The sequence below is a fragment of the Echinops telfairi genome, unplaced genomic scaffold (genome assembly GCF_000313985.2).
Source record: "Echinops telfairi isolate 266 unplaced genomic scaffold, ASM31398v2 ScPeMD7_3533;HRSCAF=4204_0, whole genome shotgun sequence".
Classification (NCBI taxonomy): Eukaryota; Metazoa; Chordata; class Mammalia; order Afrosoricida; family Tenrecidae; genus Echinops; species Echinops telfairi.
The window spans coordinates 49,998,735-50,009,602 of NW_022107431.1; the positions used below are offsets into that span (position 1 = coordinate 49,998,735).

Here is a 10,868-nt window from a genome sequence, read left to right on the forward strand (position 1 = left end):
ATCTATTGTTAAAATACTACCAAAAACTAAATTCAAAAAGTAGATCATCTTAGGGATTTTTTCTTTTTTTTAAAGCAGTAGACTTGAAGGAGCTCTCATGGCATAGTGGGTTACATGGTCGGCTGCTACCCACAAGATCAGCAGTTCGACTCCATCGTAAAGATGCACATAAGGATTTACAGCAGAAACCCACTGGGGCAGTTCTACTCCATCCTAGTGGGTCGCTATGAGACTGAATCTACTCCTGGGCAACAGGTCATACTCCCTTCCTGCCATTGGGTCAGTTCTGATTCACAGCAACCCTAAAGGGTAGTAAGGTTTAAATGTTTTTGTTTTGTTTTTAACCTAAGAGAATAGCCAATCTATGCCTTCATTATAGTAATTAAAACTAGGTGTGTGTGTTTGTGTTTGTTTGTTTTAAATTGCTCTATACACCTTGAATGACCAGTTACTGAACTACATACAAAATGACAGCAGGAAGAGCTGCCTGATCTCAAACATTCATTAGCATGGGTATGAAATGAACCAATGCTGAACAAAGCATCTAAAATTTCCACTCCCTACACACGCACTATGGATGATAGCATAAAAACCTTTGAAAGATTTAAGATTCAAAATAAATTTAATATTTCCTAATGATGACATTCTATAAATCATTATATGAATTATTTTACAATTAATTAATTAGAGAGTTTTTTCTTCTTCCATTACAGAGAATCTCCTAATTAAATTATGGAGCAAACTCTAACCTTAGTAAGGTTGAGCAATTGCCTAATTTATTCATGCTGTGAAAGATAGTTATAGGATAACTCAATGGAAACAAAAAGAGGTAGTGGCCCGTATTTCATGTTACAAAGGTATATAATTTCAGGAGGAAACTTCTATAGGGATACCGATGAGGGGGATCTGATGAGAATTAGGGGAGAATAGAATGAAAAGACAATTTCAAGAGCATTTGCCATAGCAATTCTTTGCTCACCCTAGAAGGTCAGTCAGGGTCTGGCCCAGACCCAAGCTCAAGGTTTTAGATCACAGCAGGCTTAGGAGAGCAGAACAGACTGGAACATCTAATCCCACCCAGGGTTGCCCTAAAGCAACCCCTAACTTTCTTTGGCTCAGCCTGCCACGATCTTAATTGCTTGAATTCTTTCTAGAAAGCCAGAGTGTATAGAAGAGTCATGCGCTTAGCTCCAGGTTTGAGTTTTACCACCTAATTAAATTTTTTTTTCATCTCACCTTAATAGAAACATTTAAAACACTAAGATTTCTTACACTGTTAAAGATTTGTTAAAGGAAATGAAGTATAATTAACAAATAAGTATATATATAAGTATATATCTAAACATTATTCTGCCCATCAAGTTCCTACCTGTTTTGCATGAAGCCCACACCAGGCGGTGTAGTTTTCCTGTAATCTCTTCATCCAGGGAGTGATGGTGAATTTCCTTAAGTTATGTGGGTGCATGTAGGCATCTTCCAATGAGAACAATGTCTGTGAAGAGGTAAACTTTCTGGGTTGCAAGGTAGCTTTCTGCTGAGGTGACTGCCAGCCTCCCAGGAGAAGGTATCAGCCGAAGGGACTCTCAAGTGAGCGCCAACCATGAGCTCCTATGCCATGATCCTTTTCAAGGGCTGGCAAAAGGCCAGGCCCAGAGCGCTGCTCCAGTGAGTAGCTGGGTAAATTGGCCGGAGCCCAGGTGAGGAGCAACACTCATTTATAAACTGATGATTTTCACAGACTTCTAGTAATCAGTACTGCTACTGACCTGAACCCTGTGTTTTCAGGCAGGTGCGGCGGGAGGAAAGAACGGCATTCTTCCCCTGTTGGAACAAAACCAAAACAAACGCCGAATTTAAATTTGCAGGATCTCTACCGATCTTTTCATAACTCTCCAGTATTTACTTTAGTAAAAGGCCTTTGCAGGATTATGTGGTTGACCCTGTCCGGGGCTACTGACTCACTGAGACCCTGTGTACGAACAGCACACTGCCCTGTCCTGTGCCACGGGCACCATTTTCACTGTGTTTGAGACCATTGTTGCCGCCACTGAGTCAATACATTTCGTTGAGTGTCTTCTTCATTTTGGGGACCCTCTACTTTATCAAGCATGATGCTTTTCTCCAGGGGCTGATCTCTCCTGATAACACGTGTGCATATGAGAGACAAAGGGGGAAAAGTCTCAGAGCTTAAATTGTGAACAGCCAATTGGTAGAAGGCTCTGGAGGACAGTGGGAGCCCACAGCCCATCTGCAGGATATGCAGTCAGATCCAGGCTCTGGTAGATCCCCTCTAGTCACAGGCAAGGGCTCAAACAGCTTTACTTCAGACAGAAGCTTTTGTAAACTTGATCCTGGTGGATCAAACATGATATAATCTGATACTTGGTTAGCTGACCTCCTTGGCACAACCTGATTTTGTTCTAGGCTCAAGTATTTCTTGCTTGTTCCACACCAGAAATTTCTTCTCTGGCTTTATTAAATATTGATGGTGATCTTTTCTTTCTTTTTCTTTATATTTTGATCTTTATGTTATTATTATTATTATTTTCTTCTTGCCATCTTATTTTGACTTTGTTTTTTATTGTTGGGTTTATTGTTGGGTTTCCCAGTTTGTGAAGCACAGAAGGAGTAGACGCATAGAGATGATAACGGAGGCAATGGTTTATAAGGGGTGTGGAGTAGGGGGGAGGCGGGGGGAGGGGGAGGGGACTTGGGGAGCAGACAATGAAAGAAGGAGAGGATGAGAGCACTGACACGGATTTGATGATGTATACACAACTAATTTTTAAAGCAATGTAACCATGAAAAAAGTAGTGAGGCACTATGTGAAAAGAATCTAGAATTCCAGGTAGAGAGACTAAGTGTTCTGAGGAAGAGGAGGCCCATCAGTCTGGGGAAATGACATCCCAATGGAGGGGGGTTTGGTGTGCTTGAAAGGGGTTGAACAGGTGAAGAGCTGAAGACAGGGTGAGAACTTGAACTCGCTACAAAAGAAGAAAGGTGTGAGATATTCTCTGGAATCAGTACTGCTTGTCATGGACTATTTTATTGTCAGGTTTTATCTTTTGATCCTCCACCCCCCACCCCCAACGTCACTCCAAAATGGTTACAGTTGAATCCATTCCATAAAACCACTGGTTGTAGCATCATAGCAACATAATTATGAGTTGTGCTTTGGGCTCCAAATCGTTCATCTAAAAATACTCGCAGTGACTATATGTTGGGCAAACAACGCCACTACCTATCCTGGTGGCCAGCTATCTGGGTTCTCACTTATTAGAAGAGAGCGCATGGGTACAATAGCAGCATGCTTTTAGAACACGGCCTGTCAGTGCTATTTAAGTGGGTTGATGAATGAAATCAATGTAAAACTCTCTTATCTACCGGCATCCCCTGAGCTAGGAACAGCAGTTAGGGCAAGTCCTTCATAATCTCCCAAGGCTGCTTGTGCTCCTGGAAGGGCACAGCCTCCTTGGTCCTGGAAGCCAATGTCGGCCCTTCAGGGAAGAAGGAAGCCAGGGCAGAGAGGTGGGGAGTGAAAGAAAGGATGGATGAGGTGAATGGGAACCTGGACGCTTCACTGCCCTCCACGTGCACCAGCTGCTTGGAGCCCAATGTCCTTGGGATAGCTAAACATTCATTGAATAATACATGATCAATAGAATGAATGGTGAGAGTTATCATTTATTGAATGGTTCCTTTGTATTAGGAGTTTACATGCATTCACTCTAACCGTCATAAGAATCCTGATAACTCAAAGACTAGGCCACTCAAGTCCTCCAGTAAATTCTCGTCTCTAAATTCCTTGTTGTTGTGTGCCATTGACCCTGACTCATAAGGACCTTGGTAAGACGGAGTAAAACTGCCCCATGGTGTTTTATCCCCAGTCTATCATCCTTACAGGAGCAAATGACTAGTGTTTTCTCCCACAGAGCTGCTGGTGGGTTCGAACCACGGATGTTTTATTCAGCAGCTGAACGCTAACCACTGCGCCACCAGAGCTCCTTTATCCCTTAAGATTAGTGTACGATGAAAGTACAGGTCGTCTTCCGTGTCTTCCCAATTCTCCAACTTCCTCTGCTTGCCTCCAGCTCGGCTGGCTCAGGCCAGCGTCTCTAGTCTCTAGAACCTCTCCCAGCCCTTGGCCCCAGGCTTGCTTCTCTTTTTCTATTTTGACCTAATTTCTCCAGCTACGTGACTGCTTGTGTAACAAACATCTATTTACATTTTGGTGGAAAGGTAAAGCTTATCTCACTGTAGTGCCAAGGAACAAATAACTAAAAAGTACATATTAACCCAGTTGGCACCCAGCCTCTTGGTTATGTCCTTGCCTTCTTTCCTTATGCAACTCATTCACCCCACGAGGAGGGTCTTTTTTGTTTGTTTGTTTGCTTGGATTTTGTTTTGTTTGTTTGTTTTCTCTCCTTTCTGGGGTTGGTACTTTCATTTCAAACTGTGGGAAGATCAAAAGTCCTACTTAGCACACAGGGCATAAAATCCATGACCGAAGACTCCTTTCCTCCTGTCCCACACAGGCCCATTGAGGTGGTTTTCTAGGCGCAGCGCGCCAGGGCTCCGACAGCTTCTCGTCTGATTTCGCTTTCCGTCCTCTTACCGTCTTATTACCCACGTTTTCCACACGATGAAACAAGCTTAGTGAGATGAAATGTTGGTCCAGGACAAAGGGCCAGAACCGCAATGAACAGCCTGGCTCGTCTCGCTCAAAGGAATATCTTTCCATTGTAACAGGATGAATGGGGGCGAGCCAGCACTTTGTGGATGTTTACTCCATGTCTGGCTCTCTTGTGACTATTTTAGATGCATTAACTCATTAAATTTTCATATTAGCTAATATCCATTACAGACAGAGATGAGCACACCAAGATAGGAAGTAACTTGTCTGAGGCAGTAATATACTGGATGATGAGAAGACAAGCCAGGCTGGAACCAGAGCGTTGGTCTCGACAGTTCGAGGACTAACTGCCACCTTGTTTATCCTCATTCTCCTCTCAGTTCTTTCAGGAACTGAAAATAGGATAACCATTAAGTCACAATTTCATCTACACCCTGAAAGTAACCCCCAAGGAGTTTAAAACCCAAAGTTTCTCAAAGTGCTGAGAGAGCAGAGGTATTGTAAGGGTCTGAAAGGACAGACTAGATTTGTCGTCCAGCGTTAAAACCCGAATTATAAACTTTACAACTGCTGCTTTTAAAAACAAACGTGTAGTCCAATCTTTTCTTGCTTCTTGAGTTGTTACAAATTCATTTGATCTGTTTAGTCAGTCAGTCAGTCAGTCAGTCGAGCTTTAGCAAGCATTTTCTCTATGTTAACATCATTCGACACTGACCACCCAAAGATGCCTCCTACAGACCCAGACTCTGTTCTGGAATAACCCAGAATCATACTATGTCCTTGGAGTCTAGAGGTTGCTGGAGCATGACATATTTATAAGACGGTTGATCATTCAAAGCTATAGATATCTAAAAGTTATTCTTTGGAGAATCGACCGATACAATAGAACCCTTCAGCAAAGGATGTATATAAGCAGATCCTGAGTGACCACCAAGCATTCAAACATCCGATGATCTGAAATATTCTCATACTTGTTCCACGGTCCACCTTCTGAATGCTCACAGAGGACAGCCATGCCAGCAGAAGTGTGGAGACCTACATGGAAGCATAAAAAGGGGAGCGAATGAAGACTGGTGTTTATCGTAATCTACAGAGGTATGCTGAAATCTTAAATTCCCTGCCCTAGTTGCTTAGAGAAAGAAATCGCTCATATGTGGGGCATTAAATTGTATCGTTTGACAAAACTAGTCCTTGAGTCAAACATGATAGTGGGACAAGAGGCAAATAAAAGGAAATAGAGGAAAGGCTTAGGAGGCAAAAGACATTCATAGAGGTATAAGCATAGGCATGTCATATGTAAATATATTAATATATAATGATAGGGATATAGGTCTATGTACATATATTTATAGGTTAATCGTTGAGGTAGCAGACAGACATTGGGCCTCTACTCAAGTCCCCCCTCTGTGCAAAAACACTTTGTTCTAATAACCTGGCATTCTGTGATGCTCACCTTCCCAACATGATCGCTGAAGACAAAATGGGTGCCTAAGCTAATGTGATAAAGAAAGTTGATGGTGCCTAGCTATTAGAAGTTATAGCATCTGGCGTCTTAAAGGCTTGAAGTTAAACAACCAGCCATCTATCAGGGAAGCAACAAAGCCCACATGGAAGGTGCACACCAACCCGTGTGATCACTACGTGTCGACAGGATCAGGTATCAGGCATCAGAAGACCCAAAACAAAGAACCATTTTGATGAGAACAGTGGGGGCAGAATAAAGACCCAAAGCCCATTTTTAGATAACTGGACATCCACTCACAAAGGGTCACAAGGAAGAGATGAGCCAGTCAGGGTGCAGTATAGCACCGAAGAAACACACAACATTCCTCTATTTCTTTAATGCTTCCTCCTCCCATCCCCCACCCCCACTATCATGACCCTAGTTATACCTTACAAATCTGGCTAGACTAGAGCATGTACACTGGTACAGATAAGAGCTCTCAACATAAAGAATCCAGGACAAACAAACCCCTCAGGAACAATAATGAGAGTAGTGATACCATGAGGGTAGGGGGAAGATGGGGTTAGAAGGGGGAGAAAGGGGGAACCAATTGCAATGATTGAAATACAACAACACCCCCCCTGGGGGGGATGAACAACTTAAATGTGGGTGAAGGGAGACAGCAAGTGGTGTAAAATATGAAAATAAAAATAATTTGTAAGTTATCAAGGGTTTGCAGTGGTGGGGTAGGAGAGGGAGGGGATAAAGAGGAGCTGATACCAAGGGTTCAAGTAGAAAGCAAATGTTTTGGAAATGATGATGGCAACATATCTACAAGTGTGCTTGATACAATTGATGTGTGGATTGTTATAAGAACTGTAAGAGCCCCAATAAAATGATTTATTAAACAAACAAACAAACAAAAAGATGATTCCTTGAGAATTAGAACGGTCTTGGATTTATTTTATGCTCAAAATGATGATATAAAGTTTAATTCCCTAAATGGACAAGACCGTGAGAGCAAGATATCTCTTAGAGATGAACACTACCAATTCTTTGGCCTGGAATATTAATATTTTTATTTAAAATCAGTTATTTTTAAATTAATGACTTTTAATAAATAAATGGACATTTTAATTACAGCTAGATCTTTTTAAAATCATTTTATTAGGGGCTCATACAACTCTTATCACAATCCATACATACATCAATTGTGTAAAGCACATTTGTACATTCATTGCCCTCATCATTCTCAAAACATTTGCTCTCCATTTAAGCCCCTGGCATGAGCTCCTCATTTTTTCCCCCTCCCTTCCCGCTCCCCCCTCCCTCATGAGACCTTCATAACTTATAAATTATTATTTTGACATATCTTGCCTCTCCGATGTCTCCCTTCACCCACTTTTCTGTTGTCCATCCCCCAGGGAGGAGGTCACATGTAGATCCTTGTAATCGGTTCCCCCTTTCCAACCCACCCTTCTTCTACCCTCCCAGTATCGCCACTCACACCACTGGTCCTGAAGGGATCATCTGCCCTGAATTCCCTGTGTTTCCAGTTCCTATCTGTACCAGTGTACATCCTCTGGTCTAGCCATACTTGCAAGGTAGAATTCGGATCATGATAGTGTGTGTGTGTGTGTGTGGGGGGGGGGGGGGGTGACAGGAGAGCAAGCATTTAGGAACTAGAAGAAAATTGTATTTTTCATCTTTGCTGCATTGCACCCTGACTGGCTCGTCTCCTCCCCAAGACCTTTCTGTAAGGGGATGTTCAGTGGCCTACACGCTTTGGGTCTCCACCCTGCACTCCCCAATTACAGCTAGATCTTAAACTTGCTATTAACGTTTTACACTAAGATTTCATCTATAGGGGATAAACATTGGTCAGAAAGGGCTGAGGGACAGAGAGTTAAATAAGTCCCTGAAGTGGCTGAGCTTAAGTCACAAGACAAAGTTGCCCCTTACAGCCCAGGTCAGTGTACACACTTTCCACCATTGTCCCACAATCTACTGCAAGGGTGGAGAACTTGTCATTTGTCCAGGCCAACACATGAGTGTCTCTGAATGAATTATAAATCTCTAGGACTGCATCAGCTGAGAATCAGGCTTTAAATGTAAGGATGCTACTAAAATACTGCCTGACCAGTCATTGTTTATTGCCTATATGATTCAGTAAGACTACATTAATTTGATCCTCACAACAATCGATTAAGTTGGGCTGATCAAGTATGAAGGGGCTTCAAAAGGTTCATGGAAAAGTTCCATTATCTTTTGATTCCATTTTTCCATGAAGTTTTTTTTTCCCCATGAACTTTTTGAAGCCCCCCTCATATTTCCCTTGCTCCCCATCCTCAATTTTACAAAAGTTAAAATCACCTCAAATATGTGAAATTCTGCAAAGAAATGTATCTGTAAATAGCAGCAACATCAACAGAAAAGACCTCAAATTCCCAATCTTCTGAACTCGTTGATTATTAGTTACATTACTCATATATTCTGTTCAAATGGACTGTTCTGAGAATATGCAGTATCTGTGTAGATAGGAGAATGATTATGCCATTAAGTAAACTGACCAAGGACAAACTTTATATACCAATCCTTGAGATTTGTACTTTTTTTTCTTTTCGGTTTGTATAGTAAAAATTTATTGAGAATTCCTGGGACGACAGTTCTCTCCTCCCAGCCTCGAGGGAGGGAACTCACCCTGTACGGAATAAATCACTGAGAAATCTATCACACTCGGTTCCAACGCCCTGGGACGAAACGGGGAGAGGACAGTCATTTCCCTGAAAAAAGGGCCAGTCCTTCAACAATCCAAGGGGGTGGGGAGGAGGGGCAGAGAGGGACCATCATGATGCTGGGCAGGCGAGGGATGTCAGGGACCCCCGAGCTGACTCCTCCGAGACCAGGGAGAGGTGGCTCCACAGTCATCTTGGGCGAAGCTCTCCCTCAGCAGGCTCATTTCTTAGCCTGGATGAGGCTGTCGCTTCCCGGTGTGAAGCTCTCGTCCTGCAGGCTGAGCACGAGGTTGTCAGCAGTGAGATAGATACGATTCTGTGATGTGGCGATCGTCTTGGAGATGTTCTGGGCCGCCTGGATCTTGCGCAGTTTGATGTAGGCAGGGTTCTTGCTCGGCGCTTCCCCAGGCATCTTGGCGGCCTCAGCTTCCCCCTCTGCCTGCACAAGCTTCTGCCGCTGCTCCTGCTTCGCCTTTCCCACCAAGAACTGGCCTCGCTGGGCCTCTTGCTGGGCCAATTGTTTGGCTTCGCCAACAGCTGTGTATTCTCGGCTGAAGCTCAGCTCTGTGACTGCGACATCATCCAGGATGAGGCTGAAGTCCCTGGCCCTCTCGGTCAGCTCCCTTCGGATCAGTAGGGACACCTGAGCCCGCTGGGTGATCAGCTGGGAGGCACTGAACTTGGCCACCACGCTCCTGAGCACCTCCTTGACAACGGACGGAAGGCAGCACCCGCTCCTCGTGGTCCAGCCCCAGGCTCTCATACATGCTGGGAAGTTCCAGGGCGTAGGGCTGAGACAGCACCCGCAGGGAGATGTTCATCACTTGCAGATCTTTGGAGCCTGTGGGAGAGGAGATTTTTCGGGGTCTGGCCTGGATGTCATAGATGATGGGGTACTGGAACCAGGGGATCCTGAAGTGAAGGCCCTCGGCCAGGATTGTGTCCTGCTGCACGCCACCGATGCGATTAAGGAAGATGGCTCTGTGCCCACCTTCCACGGTGAAGACGGACTCGCGGACACAGGCCGCCAGGGCGCAGGCACCCAGCAGCAACTTCAGCGCCAGTGCCCATGCGCCCCGGGCCAGCGGGCAGCCATCCCGCTAAGTCCTTCAAGTTCTGGGCCATGTCCGTTCCTGACGCCGGCGGGACCTGGATCAGAACGGGTCCGGCCCGCCACTACCCAGCCCCAGTCCAAGCACTGCGCCCTCCGCAGGAGAGTCCGGAGCCCGCAGTGCAAGCAGGCGAAAGTGACATTTGTACTTCTGTAGAGCTTTAGGGTTATTATCACAAGAAGTCAGGCATTTCCATGACATGTGCGCTCCTAAGTTGCCCTGAATAAGATGACATTGACTTACAGGCCTCTTCTTCTAGTGAATGTAAATGCCCTTTTGTTCAATGAAGTCTGACTTTTATTTTAAAATTACTGAATTCGTAGCAATCATTTTATCCTGATAGATTTTCTCAATCAGTGGGACAGGAGGAGAATCAATGGAAATAGAGGAAAGAGCTGGGAGGCAAAGGGTATTTATAGAGCTCTAGATAAAGACATGTACATATACAAATATATTATATGAGGATGGGGAAATAGATCTAAGAGCCTACATTTATAGGTTTAGTATTAAGGTAGCAGAAGGACATTGGGTCTCCACTCAAGTACTCCCTCAACACAAGAATACTTTCTTCTAGTAAATTGGCATTCTATGATGCTCACCTTCCCGACACAACCGCTGAAGACAAAGCGGGTGAATAAGCAAATGTGGTGAAGAAAGCTGATGGTGCCCGCCTATCAAAAGATATAGCGTCTGGGGTCTTAAAAGCTTGAAGGTAAACAAGCGGCCATCTAGCTCAGAAGCAACAAAGCCCACATGGAACAACATATCAACCTGTGTGATCACGGGGTGTCAAACGGATCACTGAAGACAAATGGGTGCATAAGCAAATGTGGCGAAGAAAGCTGATGGTGCCCGGCTATCAAAAAGTATAGCGTCTGGGGTCTTAAAGGCTTGAAGGTAATCAAGCGGCCATCAAGCTCAGAAGCAACAAAGCCCACATGGAA

At 44.2% G+C, this 10,868-nt stretch overlaps 1 pseudogene; it reads right to left on the minus strand.

Annotated features, from left to right (window-relative positions):
* Positions 1-9,032: 9,032 nt before the first annotated feature.
* Positions 9,033-9,937, minus strand: LOC101644666 (annotated as a pseudogene).
* Positions 9,938-10,868: the final 931 nt, after the last annotated feature.